The sequence below is a fragment of the Ranitomeya imitator genome, chromosome 1, assembly GCF_032444005.1.
Source record: "Ranitomeya imitator isolate aRanImi1 chromosome 1, aRanImi1.pri, whole genome shotgun sequence".
Lineage (NCBI taxonomy): Eukaryota > Metazoa > Chordata > Amphibia > Anura > Dendrobatidae > Ranitomeya > Ranitomeya imitator.
This window is the reverse complement of record NC_091282.1, coordinates 1,031,639,374-1,031,654,523: the sequence shown is the minus strand read 5'-3', so window position 1 is coordinate 1,031,654,523 and position 15,150 is coordinate 1,031,639,374. Positions and strand designations below refer to the sequence as shown.

The following is a 15,150-nucleotide window of genomic DNA, read 5'->3' as shown; positions in this document are numbered from 1 at the left end:
TTTTTTTTTTAATTCGTTTATTGATTACAGGATAGATCATACACACATTTGCTTGTATTCATCATTATCCATTAGTTAGTTACAGAAAATTGCCATACATAGCCATGTATAAAATATTATAAAGATAATAAACTGTGCATGTTAATCATTAACATCTTATTTGAACCTTAACTACACTAACTTCTAATAAAGCCTCTAAAGCTAACATAACCTAGTGCCTCTTGCAGGACAGTTCTAAATAGACTCCGCCCTGTGAATGAATAGTGTCTGCATAATCATATACCCTCTTTTTTTCTTTTTTTTTTTTTTTTGCGTATACTGAGCTATCTTGACTTAAACAGTATGACAGGATGAGTTCCATCTTCCCCATATCTTCTCAAACTTGGCTGGACAACCCCTGTTTTGGTACAGCATCCGCTCATACGGAATAATTGAGTTCACTAAGTCAATCCATGCTCTAAGAGATGGACAGGAACCTCCCATCCAACGCATTGCTAACACCTTTCGTGCCATAAATAGCGATTCTCTCAGAAAGATTCCCGTGTGGTGATCCCAAGTCTCTGCCTCCCACACCCCAAACAGACATACCAGTGGTTCAAGTGGAACAGGGATCGACACCAAGGATGTCAATAGTACCGTTACCTCTCTCCAAAATTGAAAAACAACAGGACATTTCCATATCATATGTATAAAATCTGCGTCACTGGAGTGACACCTCAAGCAGTCTGATGAATGAAGATGGCCCATTTTAAAAAGACGAGTCGGGGTCAAATAGGATTGATATATAATATACAGTTGGGTCATCCTATTATTGATTGATGGGGAGACCTTAGTTGGAGATTCCAAGATTTCATCCCATTCTTCTCCTAGTGTATCTGGAAGTAGCCTCCCCCATTTTCCCTTAATTAAATCTAAGGTAGATTCTTCGCCTATGGATAACATATAGCTATATAAAGAGGAAATGAGTCCCTGAGGCCCTTGTGATTTAAGAATTCCTATTAACGGTAGGGTTGAAATAGCTCTACCTGCACCCGTATTCCGTACATATGATTGGAAAGCAGATCTTAATTGTAAGTAGCGGAAAAATTGAGATCTCGGTATATTGTGAGTATTTTGTAATTGTTCAAAGGAAACAAAAATCCCTTGGCTATGTATATCACTCACTGTGAGGACACCATACGATATCCAAAATTCAGTAGACGGGTGGCCTAATAATCCCGGGAAATAGCCATTATTCCACAGCGGCATTTCGGCTGCTATATCAACAGATTTTGTTACTTTTTTAATTTGCCTCCATATCGATCGAGCCAATCGGAGCAAAGGAAGCAAACGAGGGACAGTAATTTTCTCCATCTCCAAAAAACCCAGCGGGCAATCAATTTGAGCTGAGTGTAATATATGGCTTTCAGAGTTGGGAAGAGACTCCCCGGGCATCCACTTATTTATCATTTTAGCCTGCCCAGCAAGATAGTACAGATAGAAGTCCAGCAAGGCTGCCCCGCCCCCCTGTTTAGGTCTCTGCAGAGTGGATAGTTTAAGTCTAGGCCTAGCCTTCCCCCATATGAAAGATGTGGTAAGGGAATTCAGGGTTGCAAAAAAAGATTTAGGTATTAAAACGGCACTATGTTGAAAACAGTAGCTCAATTTTGGGAGTAATATCATTTTGATCAGGTTGATACGACCAGCCACAGATAGCGGGAGCTTGTCCCAGGTAGCAAATTTAGATTTAACCACGTCCAGTAGTGGATATATATTGAGATGCAAATCTTGGTGACTGCGCTGAGACATATGTATTCCAAGGTACTTAAAATTGGAGACAATGGGTAGCAGCGAGAGGGTTTCAAGGCCTGGCATTGGGGTATGGGAGAGAGGCATCAGAGCTGACTTATCCCAATTTATATATAGGCCAGAAAATTTACTAAATTTATCAATCGTCGTTATTACTTTTGGTAATGTATCTTCTGTCTGGTCCATAAACACCACCATATCGTCTGCATAAAGATAAAGATAATAATGTCCACTCGATCAGCAATATGTATCCCTTTAATGTCTACAGAGGACCTCATCCGTATTGCCAAGGCTTCTATAGCCAAGGCAAATAGAGCTGGGGAGAGAGGGCATCCCTGGCGAGTTCCCCTATGCAAGGAAAATGGTGCAGATATAGAGCCGTTTACCACCATACGTGCCCCAGGTTTCACATATAGTGTACCTATCCCTCTTAGAAATTTATTCCCAAACCCATATTTCCGTAGACATGCAGTTAAAAAGGACCACTCAAGGGAGTCAAAAGCCTTGGCTGCATCTAACGAAGCCAATGCCCACTTGTTATCTGGTTCTAGTGAACTATATTGAATGACTGATTGCACTCTTCTAATATTAATAGAAGTATTTTTCCCGGGCATAAAGCCGGTTTGATCTGGGTGTATGATATCTAATATGATCGCATTCAATCTAGTAGCCAGAATTTTAGTGAAAATTTTGTAGTCCACATTCACCAAAGAAATTGGTCTATATGATCCACAATCCAGAGGATCCTTCCCCTCCTTCCTAAGCACGATAATATTAGCATCATAAAACGATTCGGGCACCGATTCTCCCTCCCATATTCCCCTAAGTACCTTCAGCAACATAGGTGCCAATTTATCCCGGTATTTCCTATAAAATTCAATGGGAAATCCATCAGGTCCCGGGGCCTTCCCAGTAGCCATATCTGTTATAGCGAGTTCTACCTCTTCCAGAGTAAATTCAGCCTCCATAAGAGCTCGTTGGGATGGGCTCAGCGAGGGGAATGTTATATCCGATAAATAATCCAGGCATTCATCGACATCTAAACCACTATTAGACACTATACAACGAAGTATAATAATCATAAAAGCCCTGAAGTATTCCATCAGTAGAGGACACCAATGAGCCATCAGACACCCGGATCTGCAATATTGTGTTGGAGGTGCTATGTTGGCGCACCAAGAAGGCCAGGAGTGTGCTGGCCTGGTTCCCTAGCTCAAAGTAGGACTGACGAGTAAAAAATAATTTGCGTTTTGACTTAGCGTCTGCATGTTGGGTATACAATCTCTGGGAAGTAAGCCACTCAATTCTGTTACTGCTGGACTGATTAGCTATATAAGTGGCCTCCGAGTCTTTTAATCTTTGCTCTATCTCCTCGTGCTCCCTCGCCGTCACCCTCTTAATATAGGAAATAGTAGAAGACAAGCATCCTCTCAAGTATGCCTTCAGGGTATCCCAGAATAGACCAAGGTTTTGGAGTTCCGAATGTGTCAGCACAAAACCATTCAACTGATCAACCGTCCTATCACTAGAGTCTATCAATTTTAACCAAAAGGGATTTAATTTCCAGGACCTATTGCTATTATCGGATTGCCCATATTTAAGATCCCCCGGTTACCATGTTCAATGCTATCCACCCGTAACGCCAAGCCACCCGACCCAAATATATAGTCTATTCGAGATAAAGACTGCCTAGTAGACGAGTGGCAGGTGTACCCCTTAACTTCTGGATGGTTTATTCTCCATAAATCTAGCCACCCACTCCCTTCCATAAACAGCGCTAATTGTGAGGGGTGTTGAGGTATAGCTTCCCCTGAGTCTACGTCGTCCAGTCTCAATCTATCCATGGACTGATTCATAATTAAATTAAAGTCTCCCATACAGATAACATTGGCTTCCGGATATTTTAAGGAGAAGCCCAGAGCCATACGTAGGATTGACATGTTAGCTGGAGGGGGGTTATAGATACACAACAACACATACTCTCGTGAGTTAATAAATGCATGCACAAAGACGAAACGACCCTCTGGATCACGTCTCGCCTCCTTAGCCTCCCATCTGACCTCTTTATGTATCAGCAGGGAGACCCCTCTTGAATAGCCAGTGTGGAATGCGTGTAGGGACCATTGTACCCATGGCTTTTGCATACATCGAGCCGTGTCTCTTGTCAAATGTGTCTCTATTAGTGCTACAACTTGAGGGTGATATCTTTTAATCTGCGAAAACACCTTAATTTTCTTTCGAGGGGTTTTTATACCTCGTATGTTCCAGGTCATATATATATAAGTTCAGCCCCCATATTCACTCTTAAAGGGAGAATTGATACATATCATTATCATTCGGGTGCAGTCCAGCGGCATCACACAGAGCAAGGAGTTAGCATTAGAGACAACCATGCTTAGTAAACATCCTAAACTAGTATATAAAACCAAACTAAACAAAACTTGAACAGTAGGGGAGCATATTTCCATACTCCCACAGTCAAATTGAATAGGGGATACCCTCACTGGACTCAGTGTCCGGTATTGTTGACATTTTCCGCACCCAGGCAGAAAGCTCTATCTATGTTGCCATTAATCAGGGAACCCAGGTTAGGAGTCTTCCGCATTCAACCCGCCGCGAGACCGCAGCCACTCGGTCGCCTCCGCTGGATCCGTGAACAATAAGGAGGAGCCCTTATGAACGATACGAAGCCGGGCTGGATAAAGCATGGAATAAACAATGTTCTTATCTCTAAGTTGTTTCTTGACATCCATAAATCGTGCCCGTTGCTTTTGAAGTTCCATGGAAAAATCTGGAAAAATCGATATGGTAGCGTTATCGAATTTGATGTCGTGCCAAGCGGAGGATGATATCTCTGTCTCTACAATTAAGGAGACGCGCCAGGAAAGGCCGCGGCGGGGCTCCAGGAGGAAGAGGCCTGGTCGGGACCCTATGGGCCCTTTCCACCGAGAATGTTGAGGAGAATCCATCTCCCAATGATGACTTGAGCCATTCCTCCAGAAACTGCTCAGGCTGCTGACCCTCCGACCGCTCCGGGAGACCTATAATTCGGATATTATTGCGGCGCAGTCTATTTTCTAAGTCGTCTGCCTTTTGCTTCCAGGCATTTACGGATCCGGCAGCTTTAGTCAGTTTAGCCTCCATAGGGGTGATAGTGTCTTCAATATGAGACACCCTCGTTTCAACCTCCGTGATGCGCCCTCTCATAGTTTGCATGTCATGTCGCAGGCGTCCCACCTCAGTATGCACATCTTCTATTTTCTCCGTAAGAGCTGATCTAGTGAGGGAGATAGCCTGCATCAACTACTCTGATGCCTGTTTAAGAGTCAGTTCATCCTCTCCTCCTTCCTCATTACTATCAGAGGGGCGTCCTTTACGCTGAGACAGTGTAGGATTATTTCTAAGATTGCGCACATTATCATGAGGATCATCTTTGGCATATTTTTTTAATTTTTCAGCAGCCGATGCTCCTCTAGGGTGCTGCATGATGGGTACTCACAAGGGGGTCTCACAAAGCGACCCAAGGGGTAATTATGGATAAGCTGTATTCCGATTTCGAGTCTTGTATTATGGAGCCCAAGGTTATAAGACAGGAGTCCACTGGGCAGGCAGCTTAGGGTATCCGGTATATAAAGATAGCCGCTGTAACACTCAAGCCGTGCAATTCCACAGTTACCATAAGGGGAGCAGCTAGAAAGGGGTTAATCCCTGTAATGTTATGGCGTTAGCAGGGAAAATGTCCAGCCGACAGGGGGGCGCAGGTCCCACTTTCTCAGGGCACACACTGCACCACCCCTACTTCTTCAGGCACACACTCACCGCCCAGCGCCGCTGATAAGATTAGAAGCGCACTTCCCTATCTGTCAGGCTGTGCGCTGAGATGATGGCCGCTAACCCACGCACGTACCGCCACTTGTGTCAGTCCTCACAGCTCACCGGCACTATCCACCGCCGCTGCCTCCAAGATGAGGGGGACCCGGCTCCAGCAGAGAGCAGCACCGCGTCCCGTATGCCTTCCCTGCTTCCACTTGCAGGTTCCTCGTCGCGCCCACCAGTGCGGTCAGTCACCGCTGCCTCCGAGATGGTAGGAGGCCCAGCTCCGGCAGTAAGCAGCGCCGCGTCTGTGCTCCCTAGCGCGCGCTCCCAAGATGGCCGCTGCTGCACATGGGGTTCTTCTGCCTGCCTTGGCCTCCGCAGCTCCCGGCTCCACGAATCTCCACAGCGGTCTCCCAGAAGGTCCACCAGACTCTCCGGTGCATGGGGTCCCGTTCCGGGTTAGTACCGCTCGGTCACTCACAGTATTTATAGCAAAATCAGCTCAGGATGTATGGAGCTCTCCTAGGATGCTTCCTTCTTCTTCGGCTACATAGCCACGCCCCCCCGCTTGTTGAACATTTAACACTTTTAGGACCAAGGCCTTCCAATGCACTTCAATCTAAGGGTGAATATTTTTCTTTCTTAATGTTATGCTTTTGTCCAAATATTTTATTTTTTCGCAATTTATTAATTATTACCTATATATATTTTTAAGTTTTTTGGGGGTAGGGCACAGAGGTGGCTTTTCTGTGGTACCAAGGCAGAGGTGATATTCTTTATATTTGGGGGGACTACAATATTCTGTTCTTTCTTTAATTTAACATAACCTGGAACAGACAGACAGATTTATGTGAGAATCCACAAGTTAAAGGGAATCTGTCAGCAGGTTTTTGCTACCTCATTTGAGAGCAGCCTGCTGTAGGCAAAGAGAAGAAAATCCAATGAGGTATAAATTATAGTAGATACATCCCCCCCCCCAGTCCACACCAGGCTCTCCATTTACAAAGTCCATAGACAGTGAGCTGCCTATCACAGCAGGGGTTGAGTAGGACCAGAGCTCAAGACCAGCTAGTCACAGCAATGATAACCTACTAGTGCTAAAACAATCATTGTAAGCAAACAAAACCTTGGGGCCTGATAAGAGAGGCATAGTTGAAATCTGTGTTTTAACTCCTACCTTATGCTGTTTTCAGATTTCATAGCAAAAATCTGCTGACAGATTCACTTTAAAGAGAATCTGTCACCCCAAAATTGGCCTATAAACTAAGGCCACCGGCATCAGGCGCTTATCTACAGCACTGTTTAATGCTGTAGATAAGCCCCGGATGTATCCAGAAAGATAAGAAAAACAAGTTAGATTATACTCACCCAGGGGCGAGTCCGGTGCGGTCTGGTCCGATGGGCGTCTTGGTCCGGTTCCGGCGCCTCCCATCTTCATACGATGTCATCCTCTTCTTTTCTTCCTGCTGCAGCTCCTGTTGAGGGCAGAGCAAAGTACTGCAGTGCGCAGGCGCCGGGAAAGGTCAGAGAGGCCTGCGCACTGCAGTACTTTGCTCTGCCCTCAACAGGAGCTGCGGCAGGAAGAAAAGAAGAGGACGACATCATATGAAGATGGGAGCGCTGGACCCGAACCGTGATGCCCATCGGACTGGACCGCACCAGGACCGCCCCCGGGTGAGTATAATATAACATGTGTTTCTTATCTTTCAGGATACATCGGGGGCTTATCTACAGCATTACAGAATGCTGTAGATAAGCCCCTGATGGCGGTGGCCTTAGTTTATAGGCCAATTTTGGGGTACAGATTCCCTTTGATCCCCGCAGTCTCCCATACATAATACCAAATATGTGCACTTTGACCCACCTTCATGGCCAATGTAACCATCAGGAACAAAGATTACTATTTTTTTTCTAACGTGCCCCTTCCCCTTTCTTTAGAAATTATGTGTAATCTGTAAGCGGTTCCAAAGTATCTGTGTGCAAACATGTTGTATAGAATGTGCCCATGTAAAATGCATCCAAGTCATGGAAAATTGTGCCTCATTGTGTGCGTTGCTTGACTGAGATTTTTAGAATTGTTTTATTTCCTTTTCCTTTTGAATTATTTTTATTTTTTCTGTATTTTCTTTTTTAATGTTTTATTTATGTTTTACTGTTTTTTGCTTACTTTAACTTTTTTCTTGTAATTTATTTTTTTTCTTTCTTTTGGAAGCTGGGATCTGTATCCTCCCAACAGTCCTTTTTATGCGGATCACAGCTAATTATGATCTAATATTTGCTGCCATTAGATCACTAGTAGTAGTTACAGGTGCTTCTCACTAAATTAGAATATCATCAAAAAGTTTATTTCAGTTCTTCAATACAAAAATTGAAAACTCATATTACATAGAGTCATTACAGAGAGAGTGATCCATTTCAAGTGTTTTTTTTCTGTTAATGTTGATGATTATGGCTTACAGCCAATAAAAACCCAAAAGTCATTATCTCAGTAAATTAGAATACTTTATCACACCAGCTTGAAAAATTATTTTAAAATCCGAAATGTTGGCCTACAGAAATGTATGTTTAGTAAATGCACTCAATACTTGGTCAGGTCTCTTTTGCAATCAGCCTGTGGCACTGCTGAGGTGTTATGGAATCCCAGGTTGCTTTGATAGCAGCCTTCAGCTCGTCTGCATTGTTGTTGTCTCTCATCTTCCTCTTGACAATACACCATAGATTCTCTATGGGGTTAAGGTCAAGAAAGTTTGCTGGCCAATCAAGCACAGTGATACTGTTGTTTTTAAGCCAGGTATTGGTAGTTTTGGCAGTGTGGACAGGTGCCAAGTCCTGCTGGAGAATGAAATTTCCATCTCCAAAAAGTTGGCAGAGGGAAGCATGAAGTGCTCTAAAATTTCCTGTTAGACGGCTGCGCTGACTTTGGTCTTGATAAAACGCAGTGGACCTAAACCATCACTAATTGTGGAAACTTCACACTAGATCTCAAGCAACTTAGATTGTGTGCCTCTCCACTCTTCCTCCAGACTCTGGGACTTTGATTTCCAAATGAAATGCAAAATTTACTTTAATCTAAAAACAACACCTTGGATCACTAAGCAACCGTCCAATTCTTTTTCTCCTTAACCCAGAGTAGACGCTTCTGGCATTGTATACTGGTCATGAGTGGCTTGATACAAGGAATGCGAATGTAGCCCATGTCCTGGATACGTCTGTGTGTGGTGGCTCTTGAAGCAATGACTCCAGCAGCAGTCCACTCCTTGTGAATCTCCTCTGTTGTGAATTCTGTGGTCAAGCTCCCTCCTGTGGTCATGAGTGGTACTTCGGCTGGTTCTGTCCATGGGCTTCCTCTGGTGGATGTGAGTGGGGCTGCGGCTTCTGAGTTTCCTTCCTCAGGTGAGAGGTTAAGTCGTTAGGTGCTGCTCTATTTACAGTGGGGCAAAAAAGTATTTAGTCAGTCAGCAATAGTGCAAGTTCCACCACTTAAAAAGATGAGAGGCGTCTGTAATTTACATCATAGGTAGACCTCAACTATGGGAGACAAACTGAGAAAAAAAAATCCAGAAAATCACATTGTCTGTTTTTTTAACAATTTATTTGCATATTATGGTAGAAAATAAGTATTTGGTCAGAAACAAACAATCAAGATTTCTGGCTCTCACAGACCTGTAACTTCTTCTTTAAGAGTCTCCTCTTTCCTCCACTCATTACCTGTAGTAATGGCACCTGTTTAAACTTGTTATCAGTATAAAAAGACACCTGTGCACACCCTCAAACAGTCTGACTCCAAACTCCACTATGGTGAAGACCAAAGAGCTGTCAAAGGACACCAGAAACAAAATTGTAGCCCTGCACCAGGCTGGGAAGACTGAATCTGCAATAGCCAACCAGCTTGGAGTGAAGAAATCAACAGTGGGAGCAATAATTAGAAAATGGAAGACATACAAGACCACTGATAATCTCCCTCGATCTGGGGCTCCACGCAAATTCCCACCCCGTGGGGTCAGAATGATCACAAGAACGGTGAGCAAAAATCCCAGAACCACGTGGGGGGACCTAGTGAATGAACTGCAGAGAGCTGGGACCAATGTAACAAGGCCTACCATAAGTAACACACTACGCCACCATGGACTCAGATCCTGCAGTGCCAGACGTGTCCCACTGCTTAAGCCAGTACATGTCCGGGCCTGTCTGAAGTTTGCTAGAGAGCATTTGGATGATCCAGAGGAGTTTTGGGAGAATGTCCTATGGTCTGATGAAACCAAACTGGAACTGTTTGGTAGAAACACAACTTGTCGTGTTTGGAGGAAAAAGAATACTGAGTTGCATCCATCAAACACCATACCTACTGTAAAGCATGGTGGTGGAAACATCATGCTTTGGGGCTGTTTCTCTGCAAAGGGGCCAGGACGACTGATCCGGGTACATGAAAGAATGAATGGGGCCACGTATCGTGAGATTTTGAGTGCAAACCTCCTTCCATCAGCAAGGGCATTGAAGATGAAACGTGGCTGGGTCTTTCAACATGACAATGATCCAAAGCACACCGCCAGGGCAACGAAGGAGTGGCTTCGTAAGAAGCATTTCAAGGTCCTGGAGTGGCCTAGCCAGTCTCCAGATCTCAACCCTATAGAAAACCTTTGGAGGGAGTTGAAAGTCCGTGTTGCCAAGCGAAAAGCCAAAAACATCACTGCTCTAGAGGAGATCTGCATGGAGGAATGGGCCAACATACCAACAACAGTGTGTGGCAACCTTGTGAAGACTTACAGAAAACGTTTGACCTCTGTCATTGCCAACAAAGGATATATTACAAAGTATTGAGATGAAATTTTGTTTCTGACCAAATACTTATTTTCCATCATAATATGCAAATAAATTGTTAAAAAAACAGACAATGTGATTTTCTGGATTTTTTTTTCTCAGTTTGTCTCCCATAGTTGAGGTCTGCCTATGATGTAAATTACAGACGCCTCTCATCTTTTTAAGTGGTGGAACTTGCACTATTGCTGACTGACTAAATACTTTTTTGCCCCACTGTAACTCCACCTAGTTCTTTGCTCCTTGCCTCCAGTCAATGTTCCAGTATTGGTCTTGCTCTCTCCTGGATCGTTCTTGTAGCCTGTCTTCCCTGCATAAGCTAAGTTCTGCTTGTGTTTCTTTGTTTGCTATTTTTTGTCCAGCTTGCTATTTTGGTTTGTCTTGCTTGCTGGAAGCTCTGGGACGCAGAGTAAGCACCTCCGTACCGTTAGTCGGTGCGGAGGGTCTTTTTGCGCCTTCTGCGTGGTTGTTTGTAGGTTTTTGTGCTGACCGCAAAGCTATCTTTCCTATCCTCGGTCTATTCAGTAAGTCGGGCCTCACTTTGCTAAAATCTATTTCATCTCTGTGTTTGTATTTTCATCTTTACTCACAGTCATTGTATGTGGGGGGCTGCCTTTTCCTTTGGGGAATTTCTCTGAGGCAAGGTAGGCTTATTTTTCTATCTTCAGGGGTAGCTAGTTTCTTAGGCTGTGCCGAGGCGCCTAGGTCTGGTCAGGAGCGCTCCACGGCTACTTCTAGTGTGGTGTGATAGGATTAGGGATTGCGGTCAGCAGAGTTCCCACGTCTCAGAGCTCGTCCTATGTTATTAGTAACTATCAGGTCATTTTCTGTGCTCTTAACCACCAGGTCCATTGTGGTTCTAAATCACCAGTTCATAAGGGTACCGTCACACAGTGCAATTTTCATCGCTACGACGGTACGATCCGTGACGCTCCAGCGTCGTAACAATATCGCTCCAGCGTCGTAGACTGCTGTCACACTTTGCAATCTACGACGCTGGAGCGATAATTTCATGACGTATGTGCGATGTAGAAGCCGTTGGTTACTATGCGCACATCGTATACGATATATGTTACACCATGCAATCATGCCGCCACAGCGGGACACTAGACGACGAAAGAAAGTTTCAAACGATCTGCTACGACGTACGATTCTCAGCGGGGTCCCTGATCGCAGGAGCGTGTCAGACACTGCGATCTCGTAACTATATCGCTCGAACGTCACGAATCGTGCCGTCGTAGCGATCAAAATTGCACTGTGTGACGGTACCCTAACACTCCTCTAAATGTTTGAATAGCCTTTTCTTAACAATCCTTTCAAGGCAGCGGTTATCCCGGTTGCTTGTGCTTTATGTACCACACTTTTTCCTTCCACTCAACTTTTCATTAACATGCTCGGATACAGCACTCTGTGTACCACCAGCTTCTTTAGCAATGACCCTATACCTGCGCAGTCTATAAAGGCTTCGGACAGAGTGACGCTCCCAGCGTTATATTATAGATTTTTGAGTGAAATGTAAATTGTTCTTTTATTCTATAAACTACTGACAACATGTCTCCGAAGTTCCAAGCAATAAATTTTGTATTTATTTTCTGAAAATGAGAAATGGTCAAAATAACAAAAAAAACAGTGCTTTCAGACCTCAAATAATGCACAAAAAAAAGTTCATACTCATTTAGAAACAACAATACTAATGTTTTAACTTAGGAAGAGTTCAGAAATCAATATTTTGTGGAATAACCATGATTTTTAATCACAGCTTTCATGCGTCTTGGCATGCTTGTCACTAGTCTTTCATACTGCTTCTGGTGCAAAAATGTACGCAGTTCTTCTTCCTCTTGATTACATTCCAGCAGACAAACCAGGGATTCAAGCTTGAGGAGGCTAATTTGCATATTCCAGGTGCCTTCTGGGAAAAGCAAAGAGTCTCCCTAAGCTAGAAGATCGTTGGGTACAGCCGGGACCAGCTGCTTGGAAAGCATCACCAAACCGCGCGCCTTACGGCGCGCAAATTTTTGCCTGTAGGACATTATTGCAAGAGAGCTTGGCTGAGTAGATTACACAAGAAGGAAAGCACACAGCAAGTCAGCAGGATCTAAGAGCAACATGGCAGATGTGACAACCTACATGGTGAGCTGCAGCATGTGCTACATGTTCACAGATCGACCAGAAGAAGAATCAAATTTCACCTGTCAGAAGTGTAGACTAGTGGCCCTTTTAGAAGAAAATGTGCGGGGTCTGGAAGAAAGAATAGCAACTTTGAAACTCATCAAAGAGAATGAAGACTTTCTAGACAGAACAGAAGCATCTCTACTGGTCACAGAAGGTGAAAAAAGTGTCAGAGAACCTCCAAAAGCAGATGAGTGGAAGCATGTGACCAAAAGAAGCAAGAAGACCATGTAGAAATCACCAACCACACAACTGAAGAACCGATATCAAATCTTTGTAGAGGATGAAGATGGCACACCTAAGGATGAAGCAATACCAGCAAGCAAAAAAGAAAAGGGCACACAGCAACAAGTGACAGCAAAAAGTACAGGCAAGAAGCAACGAAGAGTGGTGGTGGTGGGAGACTCACTACTGAGAGGCACAGAAGCAGCCATCTGCAGACCGGACATAACTGCAAGAGAAGTATGCTGCCTTCCAGGTGCGATGATCAAGGATGTGACCGATAGGATACCAAAGCTCTTCAGCTCCAAGGACGTCCACCCATTTCTTCTGATACATGTTGGCACCAATGACACGGCAAGGAAGGACCTACCGACAATCTGCAAGGACTTTGAAGAGTTGGGGAAGAAAGTAAAGGAACTGGATGCACAGGTAGTTTTTTCTTCTATCCTTCCAGTAGACGGGCATGGAACCAGGAGATGGAACAGGATCCTTGATGCAAACAACTGGCTAAGACGATGATGCAGACAACAAGGATTCGGATTCCTGGACCACGGTGTGAATTACTTGTACGATGGACTCCTCGCCAGAGACGGACTTCACCTCAACAAACCTGGGAAACACATATTCGCCAGAAGACTCGCTACACTCATCAGGAGGGCGTTAAACTAGAAGAAGAGGGGACGGGAAGAAAAACATTAGACTTGAACAAAGAAGACCCAGGAAAACATACTCAGAAGGGAGGTAAATAATAATTTTATTTATAATAATAATAATAATAATAATAATAATTTTATTTATATAGCGCCAACATATTCCGCAGCGCTTTAAGTAAGAACATTTAGGTAAGAACATTTCTAAAACAATCCACAGCGAGGAGATTGGAACAAAACAAAATCCTCTAAACTGCATGCTCGCAAACGCCAGAAGCCTGACAAACAAGATGGAAGAACTAGAAGCAGAAATATCTACAGGTAACTTTGACATAGTGGGAATAACCGAGACATGGTTAGATGAAAGCTATGACTGGGCAGTTAACTTACAGGGTTACAGTCTGTTTAGAAAGGATCGTAAAAATCGGAGAGGAGGAGGGGTTTGTCTCTATGTAAAGTCTTGTCTAAAGTCCACTTTAAGGGAGGATATTAGCGAAGGAAATGAGGATGTCGAGTCCATATGGGTCGAAATTCATGGAGGGAAAAATGGTAACAAAATTCTCATTGGGGTCTGTTACAAACCCCCAAATATAACAGAAACCATGGAAAGTCTACTTCTAAAGCAGATAGATGAAGCTGCAACCCATAATGAGGTCCTGGTTATGGGGGACTTTAACTACCCGGATATTAACTGGGAAACAGAAACCTGTGAAACCCATAAAGGCAACAGGTTTCTGCTAATAACCAAGAAAAATTATCTTTCACAATTGGTGCAGAATCCAACCAGAGGAGCAGCACTTTTAGACCTAATACTATCTGACAGACCTGACAGAATAACAAATCTGCAGGTGGTTGGGCATCTAGGAAATAGCGACCACAATATTGTACAGTTTCACCTGTCTTTCACTAGGGGGACTTGTCAGGGAGTCACAAAAACACTGAACTTTAGGAAGGCAAAGTTTGACCAGCTTAGAGATGCCATTAATCTGGTAGACTGGGACAATATCCTCAGAAATAAGAATACAGATAATAAATGGGAAATGTTTAAGAACATCCTAAATAGGCAGTGTAAGCGGTTTATACCTTGTGGGAATAAAAGGACTAGAAATAGGAAAAACCCAATGTGGCTAAACAAAGAAGTAAGACAGGCAATTAACAGTAAAAAGAAAGCATTTGCACTATTAAAGCAGGATGGCACCATTGAAGCTCTAAAAAACTATAGGGAGAAAAATACTTTATCTAAAAAACTAATTAAAGCTGCCAAAAAGGAAACAGAGAAGCACATTGCTAAGGAGAGTAAAACTAATCCCAAACTGTTCTTCAACTATATCAATAGTAAAAAAATAAAAACTGAAAATATAGGCCCCTTAAAAAATAGTGAGGAAAGAATGGTTGTAGATGACAAGGAAAAAGCTAACATATTAAACACCTTTTTCTCCACGGTATTCACGGTGGAAAATGAAATGCTAGGTGAAATCCCAAGAAACAATGAAAACCCTATATTAAGGGTCACCAATCTAACCCAAGAAGAGGTGCGAAACCGGCTAAATAAGATTAAAATAGATAAATCTCCGGGTCCGGATGGCATACACCCACGAGTACTAAGAGAACTAAGTAATGTAATAGATAAACCATTATTTCTTATTTTTAGGGACTCTATAGCGACGGGGTCTGTTCCGCAGGACTGGCG

At 43.5% G+C, this 15,150-nt stretch overlaps 1 protein-coding gene across 2 annotated transcripts in view; it reads left to right on the top strand.

The window, feature by feature from the left end:
- The window catches only part of TTC29 (tetratricopeptide repeat domain 29), a 358,654-nt gene that overhangs the window by 17,303 nt on the left and 326,201 nt on the right, over window positions 1-15,150 (top strand). The window lies entirely within an intron of this gene.